Here is a 21,270-nt window from a genome sequence, read left to right on the forward strand (position 1 = left end):
ATAATTAAGGGCCGAGAGCCCTTGAAAGTTTTTGCTAAATAACTAAAAAACGGCTAGGAATTCGAGGTTGCTGTCGCAGAAAAAGTTGTTTATTGGGATCATATTAATGTCGTTACAATGTTATTTTGTTGGTGAGTTGTGTTGTATGAGCGTGAAAAGATTTACATGTTAACCTGTATCTGCTCTTATTTGGCAAGTTAACGAAAGTCATTACGCGTACAACTGGCATAAAGTTTTCACGGAGAGTATGCTGGTTTATACAGGAGGTTAAATTCATAATAAATTGGGTTTTTTTTAAATGAATTATGCTTTTAATTGATTGATTAAAGTCATTTTTCTTAAGTCATTATAGTGCACAATCCTTAAAAAAGCGAGAACAAAAGATGTAAACGTTCGTCTTCTTATCTGGTACGTAAAACGCGAATAACGGATTTAAAAGGGAATCTATGTAATACGTTTTAATTATCCTACTACATGCATTTTAAATCCATCTGGGACAATAGCTGTGTGTTTGGGTACGATTACGTAAGCTATCCCTCGTCCGCGGCCGAGAAGTCGATAGCCATGGTCGCGGCAGGGCTACCTAACGGTCAGCGATTACCTAATACACGAGAGTTACGTCTCTCATATATGAAGTTATTTAGCTGCATGCAAAGTCACATATTTTATTTAGATTACACAGAGAAGTGTATTTTTGTTAATTTGAATTAAATGATAGTGTGTCTATTTAGAAATCGTTCATCTATAATGAAAGCAATGTCATTCTCAATTTGAAGTAATATCAAGCATATATCATTGGTGCCAAATCATTTGGGTTATAAGTTAAAAGAAAAAATTTCTGTTTGATTGATTAGTCATTGTATTGCTAAAATTTCATTTCCCCGAGTTCTGAGCTATGTGTTTGTTGTGATTTTACGTAACCTAGTCCTCGCCCACGGCTTATCGGCCACGGCTGCACTACTTAGCGGTCAGTGGTTGTATTATACACAAGATTCGCGTCTTTTATGTTTCTGTTTGATTTTATATAGCCGCACAACGATAAGTGTTTTAATTTTTCGTTAATAAAGTTTGTTCAACTTATATTAATTTAATCAAAATTAAACAAAAAAGTGTAAATTAAGAATTTGTTCTGAAGAATATATAAAAACGAAATTATTCCAAATCAGTAACATCGTCAGACATAAATCTATTCTGGGTTTGTACGTCTAAAATATTCTGAAATCTGTACTAATAATGCAAAAAACACAAAGATTAAACTGCTATACGAAGATCATCCTTCGCGCATGACTAATGAAATCGTTAGCGAGTTGACAATTTTACCCAATTTCATGATTTAGATTTGACAGTCGCTGGAAAAGTTGTTTGTTAGGATCTTATAAATGTTGTTACAATGTTTTTTGTTTGGTTTTCTGTCTGTGTGTGTGTGTGTGTGTGTGTAATATGAGAGTTAAAAGCTTCGGATGCTTTCACGTACCGAGCTGTTTTTATTTTGCAAGTTAACGAAAGTCTTTTTGCGTACAACTGTCATAAGTTTAGCACAGAAATTGGCCTTTTTTACTGGGTGCTTTAATTCAAAACTTTTTTATGTGTATACATGCTTTTAGTGTGGTTTTAAGTCATATTTGTTGATTTCTAATTGTTATTACCTTAAAGATAGATAGAATATATTTACATTTGTTTTCGTTTATAGTGAAACACAAAATACAAACTAAAAAAGTCTATTAGTTATACATTAAGCTATCAAGCTGCATGCATTTAAAATCTATTTGCTCTCAGAGCTATGTATGTGTGTACTGTACGTAAGCTGTCCCTCTCCGGTGATCAAGTGGGGTTGGATGCCATAGTCGCGGCTGGACTAAGTAGCGGTCAGCGATTATCTAATATACAAGGATCGTGTCTTAAAGATACGAGTGTTGTTTTATTGGGGATGGGGGGGGGGGGGGGTGTGCTGCAAATTGTCGCTGGGAAAAATGTTCTTGAGGGTCTAATAAATTTCGCTGCAATGTTCTTGTTTAGGTGTCTAGTTGAAACTGTGTGATAAAGTTGCAATTTTAAACATGTACCTTTTCCCATCTAACGAAAGGATTTTTGCGTACAATTTACGTGAAGTTACCACTGACGGTGTTCTAATTATTTGGGTGTCCTGATGCATTTAGAAAACGTTGGGTTATACACCAGTATAATTCATCTTCTGTTGAGTTTGAATAATGATAAATCCGTTAAAACGAGAATTATAGTTATTATACAGACTGCATTTAAAATAAAACAGGTATTTGAGCTTTCTGTGTGATTACGTAAGCGCAACACAAAAACCGACAAAAACAAACGCCATCCCTTTCTAATCGCCTATAGGGCAAGCGATCCGCAAAAGCTGTTAGCTTTTTGTGCTTTTAGCGTATTTCACATGTATTTTAATTAATACATGTAATTTGTACCAACACAACTGTTTGCTTATATCTTTCAACTATATCTTGTTTTGGTGGGTATAAATTTTATTTAATTAAGGTGTACAGTTGATTTGCAGTTATTTTTACTATAGTGATTGAAATCAGATAGGAATATGACAATCACTGGAATAATAGTATCCTATGATTGCGAATCTATATATGCAGGGTCAATTGGAGATTACATTAAGCATTCAGAGGTGACATATATGTCTCCGAAACTTTGAATGCGATACAAATTCACGCCGAGATTTTGTCTGGTACATGTAAAATACCCGAGGCTGTGGTCACAATATGTGTTATATCTTATGAGGACTGTGAAAAATGTTCATGTATACGAAAATTGGTCAAATAAGTATACTGATATAACGCACATGGGTTGTATTTGAAAGAAATGTAATATATTTATAACAATAGCATATATATATGATTATAACATAGGTCGTTTTTCGTCACGGTCATTATTATTTAATATTTATCATTGCACTAGTAGCTATTACATTATCGGATATCTAAATCGTGTGGAAAGGAAATGCTATGTTCAGAATCACATCTAACATATTAATTTATGTGTTGTAAATTTACTTAGTTTACATGGAAAGTTAAAAGGTTTTAATGACATGTTGATTTTAGTATTTTTTTGTGCAATATAATGAATGTAAATGTAAATTATATATACATGTTCAGACGTATTTTGCAGTTGTCCTTATTACATTTTTCCAGTCCTGTTTTCAATTGAAAACATTAGTTTGGGTTTTAATAATGATTTTTGAACGGGTCGCAGCAGTGATAACAACATTTTAGGTTTTCCGCCCCCCCCCCCCCCTCCTCCTTTCAGTTAGCAAATTTATCCATTGGTTAAGATTTTTCCTTTTATCAGCGTGTTAATCATATTGATATATTACTATATAACATATTTTGTAACGATTTTTGTCCAAAGCACAATGAAAAAACGTATCCGAAATTTTGGGTACATATTCTACAGGGTACGAGTTGTCAAGATACCTTCTCGTAAAGCGCGCCATCTGCTGGGAGAGAGCCATTAGCGAAGGCGTCATTGTGATTGTTTGCATCATTTGTGTTCGTTTAAATTGGTTTTTACTTATACTGCATTTCACTATTACATGTGATAGCTGTTGAGCTCTAAGTGTAAGTACTGGATATTATTATGATGAAACAAAATGCTTCATATGAATATTCTCAATGCAACAATGCATTGTATTTTTGTGTTGTTTACGTTTTCGTAAGTTTCTGAAGTTTTATCAGAAACGACGGGTGTTACACATAATTATGGCCTTGTGATTTAGTTGTAATTATTTCATCAACACATCTTATGTTCTTACCGGTATGTCAAAAAGATAATCTTTGGAATTACTATCCAAGGTACACAACACTCTGAAAGTTAGCCTCGTTTTCGTTTTTTGGGGTTTTCCTGACCATTTGAGTCTATTTGATCTCGGAAAATTAGTGTCAAATACACAAGAAGGAATAGATGGGTACTTTAAGAAATTTCATTGATCATTAATACGAAAAAATGATCTATACGGAATGTCATGTTATTTGTACATTCTTCTTAAATGAACAGTGTGCTGTTAACTGCCATGACTACTAAATTAATAATGTAATGCTTAGTTCTGCTATGTACAATACAATATATATTTATTTATTCATTAGTCAAGGGCAATCAGGGGGCATATACATTAAAAGAAAATAATATCATGATTATAACAAATAATGAATGAAATAATAGCCCACAATGTCCAGGTTCATATAACAGGCAACAATATGCAGAATGAGTCATTGATACAATGAAATATATGTATGGGATTTATGCATTTAACTGTGTGAAATAATGCGTGAACACAACAGCTATACAGAAACAAAATAGCCTGAAAAGTGAAAGTACCTAGGGACGGTGCCTGCACAGTCGATTAGACTGGTCTACTTGTACTAAAAATGTTCAAGCCTGTATGCTTATACATAACATATCAACAACCCCCCCCCCCCCAAAAGTAAACATATTGCATATTATATATGTATACATAGCTATAACCATTATATTCCACCTTTGAGAATCATTTCACTGAGTTGTACAAGTACTTGTAAATATTCATTTGTCATAAGCCAGTATAATTTTTGGTCATTGTCCATATATTGAAAATTTTTACAAAAGTCATCAGCTAAATTGTACAGAGTATCTCTTAATGCCTTGTTATGATCTCATGAGAGTAAAAAATGTTTTTTATCATCCACTGATTAGACATTATATCAATTACAATATCTTTCTTGTCGAGGAATGTCTTGATATCGTCCTCTTTCAATATTATGTCTTTGAGCAGAAATGCAAAAACGAGTTAAACTTCTCCTCTGCTAAAAAAATTTCAGTAATCTTAGATAGTTCTGTTGGCCAAAATTTTGCTTAAAAGTGCTGTAGCAACTTAGTTTTCTGTCAGCGTGTATTGTGAAATTAGAATTCCATTCTTTAATATAGTATTTAAATAGACAGTCTCTAATTGCTATTTTGAATTTTTGAATTGTTACTGACAGTAAATTGTTTTTGCCATCAATGCTGATAGTTAAAAATTGAATTGAGACATACCAGGAGGGAGTATTTTGTTGAAACAACTGTTTTGATTCACAATAAGCATTATACAAGTGGAAAGGATTGACTTTGATTCTCAAATAGTACAAATAACTTAACATAGATCTTATGATATCAAATTATAAATATGTAAGGGAAATCTTCCTAGTTCAGATAGAACAGCAAAGTTTGTTGCAGATTTATGCAATAAACTAGGTTTAATAGTATGATCAAAAATGTGAATTGTGGTTTTGATGTCCGGATTCAGAGAAATAAAATCCTTTTTTTTAGTTTGAAAAATGATTTTAAGGCTTTTTGATAAAGCTGCTCTTGAGCAAAGGAGAATGAGCCTGAGGAAGAAAATGACACACCTAAGTATCAGTATTCAGAGACACATTTAAGTTCAAAATCAGCAAAGTTAAATTTGGATTTAGAGAGTCTGTCTGCTTTATTGAGAACAATTATCTTGGTTGTGGATGTATTAATATTGAGACACCAATCATTGCAGTATTTTTGCAAGATTCATGTATTAATTAAGCTTTTGTTGCAAACCATCTGCTGATGAAGATAATAAAATTATATCATCCGCATACATCAAGCATTTGATTGGGTTTTAGTTTAAAAACACAGGATCGGCAGACAAGTGCAAGTTTTTCGGGATATCATTAATGATAATTTTTAATAAGTTGGGACTAAGATTGTCACCTTGTTTTACACCCATTCTTATTGGAAAAAAGTCTGTGATGTTATGTTCTAGTCTGACACAAGTACCTACTTTTGATAGTGTTATAAAAGTTTGTTCCTACACCAATTTTGAGGAGTTTAATTTTAATTCTTGTATGAATCACTATGTCGAAAGCTTTTTGAAAATCAACAAAACAGGCATAAACTCTACCATCCTTAGTACTACAATACTTATCAATACATGTAAAGGTTAAGGTTACACAACTCCATTCCATATATAATGAAGCAGATGACATTTGTACAATCTACAGGATTATAGTATAGATCTAATCAAAACATTTATAGTGTGTCCTAAGTGATAGCTTCCATCATTTTTTCATGATTTTTATTAAAAATACACGTACCTGTGAAACAAATATGGTTGAAATTGATAAAAGGGAATATATCCAAGATATCTACATTGAAAAATAATCATTTTGCATTTGTGCTTATGTTTTAGCAAAGTGTTTTCATAAGGAATGTTTGGTTGCACATTTCCAATGCAAACAGAAGACAAAATATATATATAATGAATGTAGAAATTGTTTTATAAAAGTACGCATACAATTAAGGTACCATGCTGTTTTTATGATAACAGTCAAATGCACAGACTTGTGCAAGTCCTTAATATTGCCATATGATCTTGGATGTTTTCAAGTGGAATGAGTTATCCAGGTGATCTTTTCTATAATGACTTTTGTCTGTCGTCCTGTGTTAAATTTACATTTTAACTTCTTAAAGACTGTTAGGCCAATTGTTGCATTTTTGGTGTGAAGCATTTACATTAAGAAGAATCAATATTGTAAAATTTAGGCTCTGAAACCCCCCGGGGTGTCACAGTTGAGCTAAATATGCAAGAAAAAGGGGAAAAAAACCCAAAACTAAAATTTTTCTCTATTTATACACATGTGAGCGGAAAAGATGAAGACATGGTCATGATGTCCATGAAGCCTTTTACTGAAATTGTGAAATACATGTCTACTTGGTCTGGGGTTTTAGCTCTAGGGTGGGGACAATTTAAAAAATGTTTACTTCACTGTATATTTCTTGCACATGTGGGGGGAGGGGGGGGGGGGGTTAAAAGAAAACGACTACATTATTATGTTTACTTGGAAATTTCCCAGTAAAATTGTAAATGTCATGTTTCCTTGTGTATTGGTTTTGACTCTAAGACAAGGCCAAATTGGATCTGTTGTGTTCAAGCATATGTATACCATAATATTTTGAAATTTCCTCTCTATGCGACATATTTGTAAGAGATACTGATTTCATAATTTTTTAAAACAGGAATCCATCTTTCTGAATTTTAAATCTCATGTCTTTTAACATAGGTATTTTATTCTAGGGCTGGACCAAAATCTTTATGTAGTGTATAGGGTAGTGATTCTTAATACAGGTTGTGGTTGAAATGGTCATTTTGTTTTAATTTATGAAATGTTAAAAAAATTGTACTGACACAATATAATTAGACTGCCATTTTGGAAGAAGATGTAATATATTATCTTCTATAATACTTTGTCAGCTACAGAAAAGTAAGGGTTATGGCCAGCGACTCACACGTATATTTGATTTACTTTATATAAGGGGAGGGGTGTTGTAGGGTTTGATATTTATCAAGTCAATATTATTCTATGAAGTTTGAACATTTTTTAAAGATATTGTGAAAACATTTGGAAAAGTTAAGTGGGAAGAGTTGTAACATTAATGTTGTAATTTATGTTGGTTTCCAAAAATGGTTTTCCCTTCGTCTGCTTGTTCATGTTTCGTATTTAATCATTATTATATTATTAAGAAGCTGCATAAACAAAAGCTATGTGATTATTTTTATCATTAGAAATGAGAAACAGTTTTTTAACTTTCTTAATAAGGCAATAAACTTATCGATTGTAAAATTAATTATTGACTAAGCAAAATCACTCATAAGCATTTCAATAGAATGTTTTCTTATATAAAAGCCAGAGATTATTTAAATGAAAATTATATATTCAGGATTTGAAACAGGAGAAATAAACATTAGTCATGTGATATATCTTCTAAAGTTTCTTGAATTTTTATGCCCCTGCCATCAAAGGGCTGGAACATATAGTGTTATTCATTCCGTCTGTCTCTCTGTCATCCTTCACTGTTTGATGATTATCTCAGCGACTGTTGCACACTTTCAACTCAAATTTGATATATGGATGTATATACAGACTGATGTTTATGACAGAGTTATGCCTCTTGAACTTTGAACAAAAAGCAATGCATGTATACACTTTCTGGTCATTTTCTCAACATCTAGTACTTTTGCACAAATTCAAATCATATTGATATTTGGATGTATATCATGAATATACAGGTTGAGTTTGATATGGGTAGTGGTTTCATGATATTTGATGGAGTTATGCCTTATGCTTTGGGAGGAATGAGAAACTCTTAGCTTTTGTTTTGTAACTTTTGAAGGGATGATATAATACTGATATTTTATATGTAGGATTTTTATGAGGAAATACAGATTAAGATAAAATTTAGTTCTAGTCTGATGATTGTTGACAGTTACCGGTATGACTCTTAAAGTTAGGATAGAATGGGAAATTTGAAGTTTTTGCTTTTAACTGTTGAAATGATGGGTATGGAAAGTTTATTTTTAAAAATATATTTCTTACAAAATACAGGCCAAGTTTTACCTCCCATTCAGTCTGATGAATTGGAGAGTTATGCCTCTTGAAGTTAACAGAAAATAAGTTATTTTCAGGAATTTATAAGTAATTTACTATCAAACAAATGTTATACATGTACTAAAGTTGACATTTAAATTTTGATCACCTGCTAGGACATTTGTAGTGTTATACAAATCTTTTTTTTTTCTTAAATGCCTAAAGGAACAGTTTTTGTCTGCCCCTAAGAATAGGGAATGAGAGGTTGTTTTAAGTGAAACATGTATGATAGCTGCTTTGTTTCAAGTTATCTATGAAAATGAACATATAAGATTTATCTTAAACAATAACAAATAAGGATAATTTTTAAGGCGTCGAGCTAATGCTCGGCAGCCTTCTAGCGATCGTCTGGATTGGCAATCGTCCAAAAATTCTTGCGCTGCACCGCCTTTTAAATGCGCATAAAAAATAAGTTCCTAAAAGTATTAAACGTATTTTAAGATTTTTTTCTCCATTTATTCAACTAAATTGTGAACAAAAAAACCCAGCTTTGCCTCCCTGGTGATTGACAACTCATTGCATAAGAATAAATTTGAAGAAATGGCGGATGAATACAATGAAGCCTAAGCGTAAAGATTCACTAGATATTATTTTAGTTTATCACTTACATTTTAATTGGAGACCGTGCCCGATAGAAATAACATTTTAGATGTAAATTTCTTTGTTATCGGGCACGGTCTCCAAAATAAATGTAAGCGATAAACGTATCTAGTAATTTCGTTGCAAAAAATGAACTCGATAATGCAGTTAGTTTGGTCGAGCATTATAGATAGCACGTGTTGTGGATTTGTTTGTAAACAACCATACCATAGGAAATCTTGTTTCAAACAGGAATTGAAATAAATAAATGTATGTTTTATTATTATAATTAGGGACACACTGTTAATGTATTCAAATTATGAACCTGTGAAAGTTGTTCAAAGACTGTTTGAGGCAGAAAGAAACATATTATTTTTGAACTTTGAAATTTCTTCGATTTTTGCAATTAGGATGAGTTATTGTATTAAAAAACCACCACTACCTATTTTATAAGAAAATTACTGATTTTTGCTTTTTAAAGCAGCAGAAAACATAATTCATATACTTTCTATTCTAAGTCTAATATCATTTGATATGACTATTAGTACAGAAATTCAAATTATTGGTATCATTCTATATAAAAGAAAAAAATGTCAGCTCGACGCCTTTGTGGCCGTTCCAGCCTTTGATTTTTCCTTAGAGACTTGTATGCTTTGAATATCAGGTTATGCACGGTATTGTGATCTTTGAGTTTGATTTCATCAATATAAAGGGAATGTAAATTTAAGTATTTCATGTAATTGATTTATCTTATACAACCTCGTGTCAATTTATGTTCTTACCACAACGTTGATAAAAATTTAATCAATGCTTTACTAAACCAACAAGTGTACGCTGTATAATGCTTTTGACCCATTTGTCAGCCGGTTAGTTTAACAGTTCTGCTGTTTTGCTTATCAGATCTGAAAGTTCAAGTAAGGTTTAACATCTATGTTGTGTCGTATTCACACCTGTTTGTTTTCGTCTTCAAACTTTTGATATTATATATCCCTTTTCGCTAAGATATATCCACTGAACCACATTGAACAATAAAAAATGAAACTTTTTTTCAAAGTAGATTTTTTTTGGCTTTTTATGGGAATTTTAGTCTTCTAAAATCTTCCTCGTAAGAAAATGCTGCAGTGAAAATTCCAATATTTACACCAAAGCTTGTGTATGAATACTTGTAAAAGAATTGAAGAGATAAAAACTGTGAATGCATTCGGAGCATATCTTCTCTTTCTTTTCGTCCAATATGGCTAATACTCCACTCACAATTATCTTAAATGATTTTTGATGGACAAATGCGATTGTCATTTTGAATCACATTTAACTCTTTTTTGAAGCGTATGATGTCATGTATTTTCATTTCAATGCTCACAACAACAAAAGGTCAAGGTCTTTTAACCAAAAAGATATGTCTGCATGACAGATTTTTAAAGCTATATCTACCATTGGCTGGTCAATATTTTTTGCACTACCTTATATATCAATTTTCAGTATTTGTTTAGCAGACATGTATTGAGAAAATAGCACTTGATGAATGCTATATGTCAGAATATTGCTCTTGTTCATTAGTATTAGTCTCATATGGTCTCTTTTCATGCTAAATACTCAAATTGGTCCACTTTAATTTTAAATAAATATATTTAATAGTTTATGACATTATCAATTTTTAAGTGTTTGGACAGATTGAAGATAAAATTAATTTATATGTAGGGTCAAAATAAAATAATGGACAAGAAAACCTTATACAGAATACTAGTCTAAAATAAATTTTTGGACAAGTTCTAAAAACATTAATAAAATGGTTTCATAAAATGTGGGTGCTTTAATTTTCCCATTGACCAATGAATAATTGGTTTTTTTAATAGATGATTTTTGTGCATAATTATTTTCTGATTTATTTAGATGCCCAAACGAAAAAGAAGAAATGCTCGAAACGAGAAAGAGAAAGACAAAATCCGTAAAAGAGGAGAAGTCTATGATGCTCAATCTGAAGCCAAGAATGAGGAAAGGAAAGTTTGCTGCTCAACCCATGATGATTCCACAGAGGGGGTCTGCTCTTCATTGGGAGAACCCTTGGCCAAGATTCAGGCCTCTCAGGTTGAGAAAATGAATTCAAGTAATGCTCTGAGTTTTGCATCTTCTCAGGGAAGTCTGAGTACCATATACGTGTGTACGACACCGATCTCTGATTCCGTTTCATTGAGTACTTCTGAGGAAGTATCTGTCTCTGATTCGGTCTGTACTCCTCTAAGGGTACCCTGGCACAAAGATGGCAAGTTGCCATGCCTTGCAGATCAGACGCACTCAGTATTATCTATGAATGATGATATTGATTTCACAAAAGATGCAAAATGTTCTGACTTGGTTACTAATAATGAATGGTCTGACATGGTAACAGAGAAAGCACTATCTGACTTGGTAATAGGCAAAGAACGTTCTAACTTGGTTGCTAACAAATATCAGACTGACTTGGTTACTGAAAAAGAAAAACATGGAATAGAAATTTTTTCTCTAAATCATGTCAACAATAACAGCAAAACTTCAACCTGCCCAAAATCTTCCAAAGCCAATCTAATATTGAATGAGGAGATAGCTTGTGAGAAGAATAAACATTCTATTCTTTCATCAAATGATCAAAAATCATGCTTTATAAGAACAGATGAACAAGATTTAAACACTGTGGTTACATCACAATTTGACAATGATTTTGATGTTCAAAACCCATGGCCCACTGTCCAAGGAAATTTTAATCAGGGATATGATCTTTTTGGTACAACTGCTGGGTTACAGTGTGTTCCAAACTGTTTATCAGCTTTGTCTTATCATAAGTTAAAATCATCCCATCTATGGAGTGCAGCAGACATGGACAAAATTCTAATGACAGGGAATGAATTGTATGAAAACTTGCAGAGATACACAAATATAGCCCATCATTACCTGTTTATTTCTGATCTTCCAAATGCACTTGAAATTCACAATGAGATGTTCTCTTTTGATTTTCATGAGCCTATAAGCACATTGATTCAATCAAAATTTGATGATGAATTACCTGATTTAAGTTTATTCAATGCCAAAAGTCTCATGGAAGCACTGCAAACATGTTTGTATGAAAGGGATGGGTGTTTTGTTTGTTTTCGTGAAAATACCATGCTTGTCGGGAAACTGAGAGGAAGTTATTTCCTATTTGATTCACATTCTAGATCTGTCACTGGGAAATTAATGCCTGAAGGGAAAAGTACATGCATTTTCGTCAATAATTTATCAGGTGTTTACAAGCATATAATGGATTTGGCACACTCTATGGAAATAACAAGTGCTATCCAATGCGAGATTACTGGAGTAACTTGCAATTGCACATCCTCCAATGTATGTCTGGACAATGTTCCATTTGAAAACATAGATATTGAAGAAGATATAGCGATCACTTTTGTTGAAAAGCCAATACACACCCAATTTGAACATGTTCCTTTCAACATTAGAAAGCGCTTATGTGAAAATTTTCAAATTCCTTTCATAGCTGACAACATTCCACAAGGTGTCAGTATTGCTGCTGCAGGAGAACCATTGCGCTGTCAGAAAATTCCTGGAGATGGGAATTGCTTTTTTAGAGCAGTCTCTTTCTATTTGTCAGGTTCAGATCATGCACATGATAAGATCCGCTTGGAAATGTGCAAGTACTTAATGGAAAATAAAGCAATGTTTCAAAAACTCCTAAGATCAAATCTATGTTTTCAAAGCTATGTAAAAGCTATGGGGACATTAGGTTCATGGGCAACAGAAGTTGAAGTAATAGCTATGTCTCACATGTTGAACATTCCAATATTTACATTTGAGGATAGTCAGTGGTCAAAGTACAGTGGCAACCTCATAGACAAAACATGGAGTTCTTTAGATGGGGCAATATATCTAAATCATGTAAACAGAAATCATTATGATGTGGTTGTTTCTGTATTCAACAAGAATCCTGCTGTCAATCATTGTGCACTTAACACAGAGACTAAAGCTTCAACATCATCTTCAAGAAATTCTGGAACAGTTATGCAAACAGATAATTCTGAAACAGCTATGCAAACAGATAAAATTGATAGGGAGAGAAAGAGAAAGAGAGACTGGTATAACAAGCGCTATGAAACAAGTATGCATTTCAGGAAACATGTGTTGGCGGGAAAAAAAATGCACAATGCTAAAGATGATGTCAAGAAAAAAATGTCAGAAAAACACAGAAACCGTTCTGAAAATAAATACAAAACTGATGAGGAATATAGGGACAAAATACTGCGATCAAGTTCCAATAAATACAAGAGAAATGCTAGGTACAGAAGAAATTTAATTCAAAAAGGGAAGGAAAAATACAAAGAGAATGCTTCTTACAGAAATGAATTACTTGACAAAGGAAAAAGAAAGTACAGGGATGATAAGAAGTACAGAGATTACTTAAAACAGTGCAGCAAGAGAAAATATGATGAAGATGACAAACATAGAGAATCTGTCAAGCAAAATGGTGTTAAGAAATATAAAACAAATTATTTCTACAGAGAAACCATGAAAGAGAAAAGTAAAACTAGATATGAAAGCTCAACATTTAATGACAATTTGAAGGAACAGAACAGACGTAAATACAAAACTAATGATGAAGTGAGAGCATCCAAGAGAAAGCAAAGCAAACCAAAATATTCAAGTTGTCCTAAATTTCAAGAGGATTTGAAAAGTCAAAGCAGGAATAACTATATGAATGAGGAATTTAAGAAAAAAAAGAAAGAGAACAATAAAATGAAATATAAAACCAAACCTGAAGTGAAAAAGAAAGTATCAGACAGTAAGAAAAAAACAACTCAGAAGCTTGAACTGTATGATTCTGTATTAGAGAATTTCATGATGAAAAAAAAGCAGGGTCCAAGTTACACATGTGCTTGTTGTCAACGACTTTTGTTTCAAAATCAAGTGCAAAGAATTCAGTCAAACCATTTCGAGAACAAATCAGATTCAATAAGACTTATTGCTGAAAAATGTATATCAGACAAATACATGCATCAATGCAATAAAACCTGTGATAAAGATTGCCCAAATTCATCCCTATGGTTATGCAGAACGTGCTACAGAAAGATTTCAAATGGACAATTACCAGCCGAAAGTGCCATAAATAATTTGGAACTAACAGACATTCCTGAAGTTTTGAAAAAACTGAATAATTTGGAGAAGCATTTGGTTTGTTTGCACATACCATTCATGAAAATAGCATCCTTACCAAAAGGAGGTCAAAATGCTATTTATGGACCCGTTGTTTGTGTTCCATCTGATATAAAAGCAGTGGAGAAATTGCCCAGAAATGAAGAAGATGACATGATCCTCAAAGTAAAACTTAAACGAAAGCTTTTGTACAAGGGTCATTATGAATACCAATTTGTTAACCCATCTCATATTAATAAAGCTTTGGATTATTTGAAGGAAAACAATGAATGGTATGAAAACACAACAATACTTCATAGCGAAACAATAAGTGATTCTGAAATTGAAGAGAAGTTGGAATTCAATGAATGTGAAAATGAGGGCAAACATGAGGATCTAAATGAAGAAAATGAAGATACGACTGTCTCTGGAGTTCAGTATGACACATGCCTACAGCCAACAGATATTGGACAAGAAGTGTTAGATCATTATTTTGATGACATATATAACATTGCCCCAGCTGAAGGTAAAAACCCAGTGAAAATGCTTCAGGAGAAAGGAAATGAAGCAAAATCTTTCCCCCACTTATTCCCAGATGGGAAGAATACCTGGACAGAAGAAAGAGGATTAAATATAACATTGTCTAGGTACTTCAACAATAGGCTCATGCATGCTGACAAAAGGTTTGCACAAGACATTGATTACATCTTTTTTAGTCAGTATTTGTCTGAACTAAAACAGGTCATTGACAAAACTCAAATCTCCCTTAGAAAGTCATTTGAAAAAACAAAAGATGGAACACAAATCACTTCAAATATGCTTCAAGACCCTGAATCTTTAAAGAAACTTTTGAAAAGTGACGACGCGTTGCGGTTTTTGCAACCGATAAGGGGTACACCTTCATTTTGGCAAAATGTACAAAAGGATTTGTTTGCAATGTTGAGACAACTAGGAATTCCAACCTGGTTTTGTTCATTTTCCTCAGCTGAATTCCGTTGGAGTGAAATTTTAAATGAATTATTGAAACAGCAGGATGATGAAAGGAAAGCAGATGAACTGGATTGGACAGAAAAAAGCAAACTTTTGAAATCAAATCCTTTAATAGTTGCGAGAATGTTTGAGCACAGATTTCACATATTTCTTCATGAAGTTATTTTGAGCCCCTTAAACCCAATTGGTAAAATAAAGGATTACTTCTACAGGGTTGAATTCCAACAAAGGGGATCACCACATGTTCATTGCCTGTTCTGGGTTGAAGATGCTCCAAAGTTATTAGAAAATGGGAAACAAGCCGTGTGTGATTTTATAGACAAATATGTAACATGCTCAATCCCTTTTGAAGATGATGAATTACATCAGACAGTTCTTCAGGTTCAACAGCATAGCAAAAAACATTCAAAATCTTGCAGAAAAGGTGGGAAAGAATGTCGTTTTAACTTTCCAAGACCACCATCTTCCCAAACCTTCATTTCTTCCCCAATGGAAGACAACGATGATGAAACTGAAATGGATAAGAATCAAGCAAAAAACATTCTGCTGAGTATTTGGGAAAAAATCCAAAATGAACAATTAGAAGAAGGAACAACTACAATTGACCTTTTGAATGCATTACAATTAACACAAGATATTTATGAGAAAGCTTACAATGTTGTTACTTCAAAGCAGACAGTTGTTCTTAAAAGAAACCCAAACGAGTTGTGGATTAATCAATACAATCCATACCTATTGAAATGCTGGGATGCAAATCTTGATATACAGTTTGTGTTGGATCCTTTCAGTTGCATTGTCTATGTTGTTTCATATATATCAAAAGCAGAACGTGAAATGGGCATGCTTTTGAAACAGACAAAGATAGAAGCTGCTGAAGGCAATATGAATGCAAAACAAACCATGAAAAAGATTGGATCTGCGTATCTCAATCACCGTGAAGTTAGTGTACAAGAAGCTGTATATCGAATATGCAATTTACGGATGCGTGAATGTTCTAGAAAAGTTATCTTCATACCTGTTGGTGAAAATCCCACAAGGTTAACGAAGCCACTCTCTCTTTTTAAGAAAAAATCACAGACTGATTATGAAGAAGAAACCTCTCTTCAAAATGATCCTGAAGATGAACTATGGATGACAAGTATTGTTGATCGATACAAAGCCAGACCCCTTACCTCTGATTTCCCCTGTATGTGCCTTGCGACATTTTGCTCACAATTTCGAGTTTTAGCAAAATCTCAAATACCGAAAACAGAACGAGAGGGAGTTTATGAATTGTTAGATAACAAAGGTTACATTCAAAGACGGTCAAAATCAGAACCAGCTGTGATTCGATATCCAAGGTTTAGTCAAGAGAAAAGCCCTGAAAAATATTATCAGTCAGTGCTGCAACTATTCTTGCCACATCGTGATATGTGTCAGTTAAAGCCCCTTGGATTTGATACATACCAAGCCTTTTATGAACATGGACATGTAAGTTTAAATGGAACACAAAATCTAGTCTGTGTTAAGCAAACTGTTGATGAGAACTTGGGGAGATATGCACCAAATGAAAAAGCTTTAGATGATGCAGCAGAGATGTATGAAAATCTAGGGGATGTTGAAGATGCATGGGCAATGTTATGTCCTGAAACAGAACTAAATAGAGACACTTGCAAGAGGAAAACAGACAAGAGAATAGTTGACAATGAAAACAATCAGAACATCCCAGATCTATCAGCATCTGACATTCCTTATGATGTTCCATACACTGTAACAAAGAGTAATACAAAAGCAGAAATAAAGCCAATGCTAAGAAATCTTAATGAGAAACAGCGAGACACTATGTATTACGTGAGGAATTGGTGCCTTGAAACACTTGATCATAGCAAACCAAAGCCATTCCACATATTTGTTACAGGTGGAGCTGGTACTGGGAAAAGTCATCTTATCAAAAGCATTGAAAATGTAGCAAATGAAATACTGCAAAAAACAAGTGCAGAACCAGACAAAACTTGTGTTTTGCTTACAGCCTTCACTGGGACTGCAGCATTTAACATAGGGGGATGCACAATTCACCATGCATTTGGTTTAAATAAATACATGTCAATCCCATATGAACCGTTAAGAGAGCAAAGCCTCAGTCCTATTCGAGCCGAATTAGGGAATTTGCAAATCCTCATCATTGACGAAGTATCTATGGTGTACAAAAAGCTCTTGTATTATATACATGAAAGACTAGTTCAAATAAAGGGAAGCAAGATGCCGTTCGGAGGTGTTTCAGTCATTGCTGTTGGAGATTTCTTTCAACTACCACCAGTAAAGCAGCGTCATGATGAGAGATTATACATGGAGAACAATTCTTATCCGGAAGATTTCTGGAATGAATATTTCAAACTAGTACAATTAGATGAAATCATGCGCCAGAAGGAAGATGTCTCTTTTGCGCAAAATTTGAATTTGATACGAACCAGAACCCTTGATGTAAATCTAGATAATCAAGTTCTTCAAATGCTTAAAAGATGTGTGAAAGATGGAAATGACAATGCCCTCCATGTATTTTCTACAAATGATGAGGTGAATGAATTTAATTTGCATATGATTAAAAAGACGTGTGAAGATATTTTGGAAGTACCAGCTATGGATTTTGAAAGGGATAAGACCAGTGGAAAGATGCATTTACGAGATGCCCCATTTGTTCGCTGTAAAAGTGATGGAATGTCAAGCTTATTGATGGTGTCTGTTAATGCCAAAGTTATGCTGATACGCAATATCTGTGTTGCAGATGGTCTTGTCAATGGGGTAACTGGAACTATTGTCAAAATAATGAAAAACACAGACAATGATGTAAAAGCCATAGATATCACTTTTGACAATGAAAATGTAGGGAAAAATACAGGGCAAAGGATGGGAGAAGTGTATGTTGTGACAGTAAATCGTTGCGAAGAAGAGATGAGGACTTCATCGAACAAGAACTTCGTAAGACATCAATTCCCTATACGACTTGCCTGGGCATGTACAGCACATAAGGTGCAAGGTATGACAACAACAGAGATCGTTGTTGATTTGAACCGCACTTTTTCAGCAGGGCAAGCTTACGTAGCTTTAAGTAGAGTAACATCAGAAAAAGGTCTTTGTATATCAGTTAAAAGCGAAGAAATCTTCCATAAGAAAATTTATGCTGATAAGAAAATATCTGATGCATTGTCAAAAATGCCACGTCTCTTCACTTATGAGAGTCAAATTCTACCGTTTAGGTCCATTGTATTGATCAATATTCAAAGTTTACGACAAAACTTTCTTGAGCTAGCTCATGACACCAGAATTAGAAATTCTGATTTAATATGTCTGACAGAAACGTGGATGTCAGATTGTGATAGTTTGGAACAGTTTGCCTTGGATGACTTTGTGTTGCATCATGTGTCACGAAAACAGTCTTATGTTGGAGAAAATGATCAAATCAGAGATCTGCATAAAGCAAAAGGAGGAGGGGTTGCAGCATACATAAAACAAAGAAGCCCATTTGTCAAGATTCCGATGCCAATTAGAGATATAGAGGGGTTGATGCTCAAAGATATAGACACTGAGATAACTTTTGTTATCATTTATAAGCCCAGTGTGTATACAACCAAAAATTTCCTCCAAAGATTGGAACTTCTCTTGAATATACTACATCAAACTTCGAGAAACAATATCATCTTGGGTGATTTTAATGAAAACTTGTTGAGTACTACTACATCCACACCAATTCAGAAATTCATGAAAGAATTTGGATATCACCAATTGGTAGATTTTCCAACAACAGAAAATAGAACTTTGATTGACCATGTTTATAGCGCAATTCCAAATGGCATTCACGTCCATGTCTGTCCCACATATTACAGTTACCATGAAGCCATTCGTATTGATATGTCAAGTTCTAATGACTTGTTATAGCTAGCTCTGGACACATAATATGTATTGTTAATTGGTCAGTGCAAATCAAGAACTTAGAAAATGAAGTTTCAAATTATATAAAAAAGGACTTGAATACATAACATTTATTCTTTGAGGAAAGAAATGTGTTTGTCATCGAAAGATATGGAAATAAACAAATGCTAAACAAGTGTAAAAATTAGTTTATAAATGGAATATGTAAGTATTATGTTTTAAAGCAAACTTCTCAATCTTCATATGTATTGTAAGCTAAAACATTAATCATGATTGACTTTTTACAAATTCTGTAACTATCCTAAACAATGAATTAATAATGCTTATCAACTAAAAGAAACATCAGAAAAATATCCAGATTCTGAGACAAGCTGTGCATAGCATATTCACATGTACTACTTTTCCATATTCACATGATAAATCAGCCGTCATCAAAGAAATAAAAATGTAACCACATTTAGATATAATCTATCAATTGAAATTACATGTATACCAATGAAATTAACAACCAAAATAATAAATATTTCCATTATATATCACGATATATAAATTACCTTATATGTACGTATGTAAATTAAAGCCTTCAGTATACTAGTATCTTTTATCATTGAAATGATGTGATTTATAAAAACTTTCCATATCAAAATATGTCACTAATCATTATGGAATACCAGTAAAAATAACATTTCCATACCATCATTACATTAGTTACATTAAATTAGTTATCATCCTGTATCCAAAAATATGCAATGTTTAGAAAAAATTAGGTGACCATGTTCCCCTTGCCAGTTGACATTACAGCAATGAAGTATGGATACTTTTCTGTTAATGAAAAAGTGATAAATGGACTGCTTTCCATCATATGCTGTATAGAAATATCATCAACATTTTAGTATCAAATAAATAATAACTTTAATAAGTATATAAAAATTCATGAATAAATTCAAAGAAAATCTTTCTGCCACATGTATATGAAACAATGCATGGTGATGTATTGATGCAAGCAAAACCCAGCTTGACACATAAGAGAGATATCAAAACAATAACATAATGTCTTGCATGTGATTTGACTCATACCATGATATATTTAATTATTGACCCAAATCAATGTAAATCACATCAAAGACAAGATATTTTATGTTCTTGAAATAAATTTTAAGGGAAAATATCAAAATAAAATGAATATTGAAATCAACCCAAAGCAGAAATCTGCATATACTATGTATAAAAGCTCAATAGATTTCTATTAATTATTATATATTTAATGCCATTAATATCTTGCACAAATCTGATTTCCATCGATCATATGTGGTGGTAGAATTTGCAAAACAATTAAGGAAAAAACTGGTTTATAAACATATCTTCAAACATAAGTTTGACACTGTCATTAATTTTTCTATTAAATTTTTAAAACATTTCCAAGTTTATTACCGGTAATATCCATTTACCAAACTATATAATTTTCAAGTGATATTTTAGCTTTAACAATTTATACACAGCTATAATAAAGCTTTGTTTATTTAAAACAACTCACAAAGCCCAGTGTTTATCATGCATATTTTTTAATTGGCCAACAAAGGATATCTAATATATTAAAGCAAAAACTTAGCTCTATTGACATATACATCGGCCTTTATCATAAATTTGGTCATGAGCTTCTCTTTTGAAGCAACAATCTTATAAATAAGCTTTACTGAAATATAATCACTATCTTTCGTTGTGGCTTTTTCTTTGTTTTTAGGCATACGTGACTGAATTTGACCTCTACATTATCAATTACATTTCAAATAATTCGAAATACGATATGGATACGACTTTTGCCACAAAATAAATAAATCAGATATACATCGGTATCGGAAGTTGATATAACGTGCGAATACCCATTATCAGATTATAGCCGATTGTTATAAAAATAACAAGATTTCCGTTATCTATTCGCTGTTTTAAGCTGCAAACCAAAATAAATGGAAAATAGAATGATTAAGACACTATACCAGTTAGGAATGAAGAAAATTTACATCAAACATCTCGGAACTCACCTTAACAAAGGTAAGCCTATGAAAACGTAAATTGTGCCCGTGCGATGACACATGCAGCATGCAGCTGAATTTCTGTCTTAAAATCCACTTTGATAACAGGACATTAGTTAAGGTCCAAGTCCGAAAATATTTACCTTTGTGTTATGATATTTGGCAAT

Source organism: Crassostrea angulata, chromosome 1 (assembly GCF_025612915.1).
Source record: "Crassostrea angulata isolate pt1a10 chromosome 1, ASM2561291v2, whole genome shotgun sequence".
In the NCBI taxonomy this organism is placed as follows: Eukaryota; Metazoa; Mollusca; class Bivalvia; order Ostreida; family Ostreidae; genus Magallana; species Magallana angulata.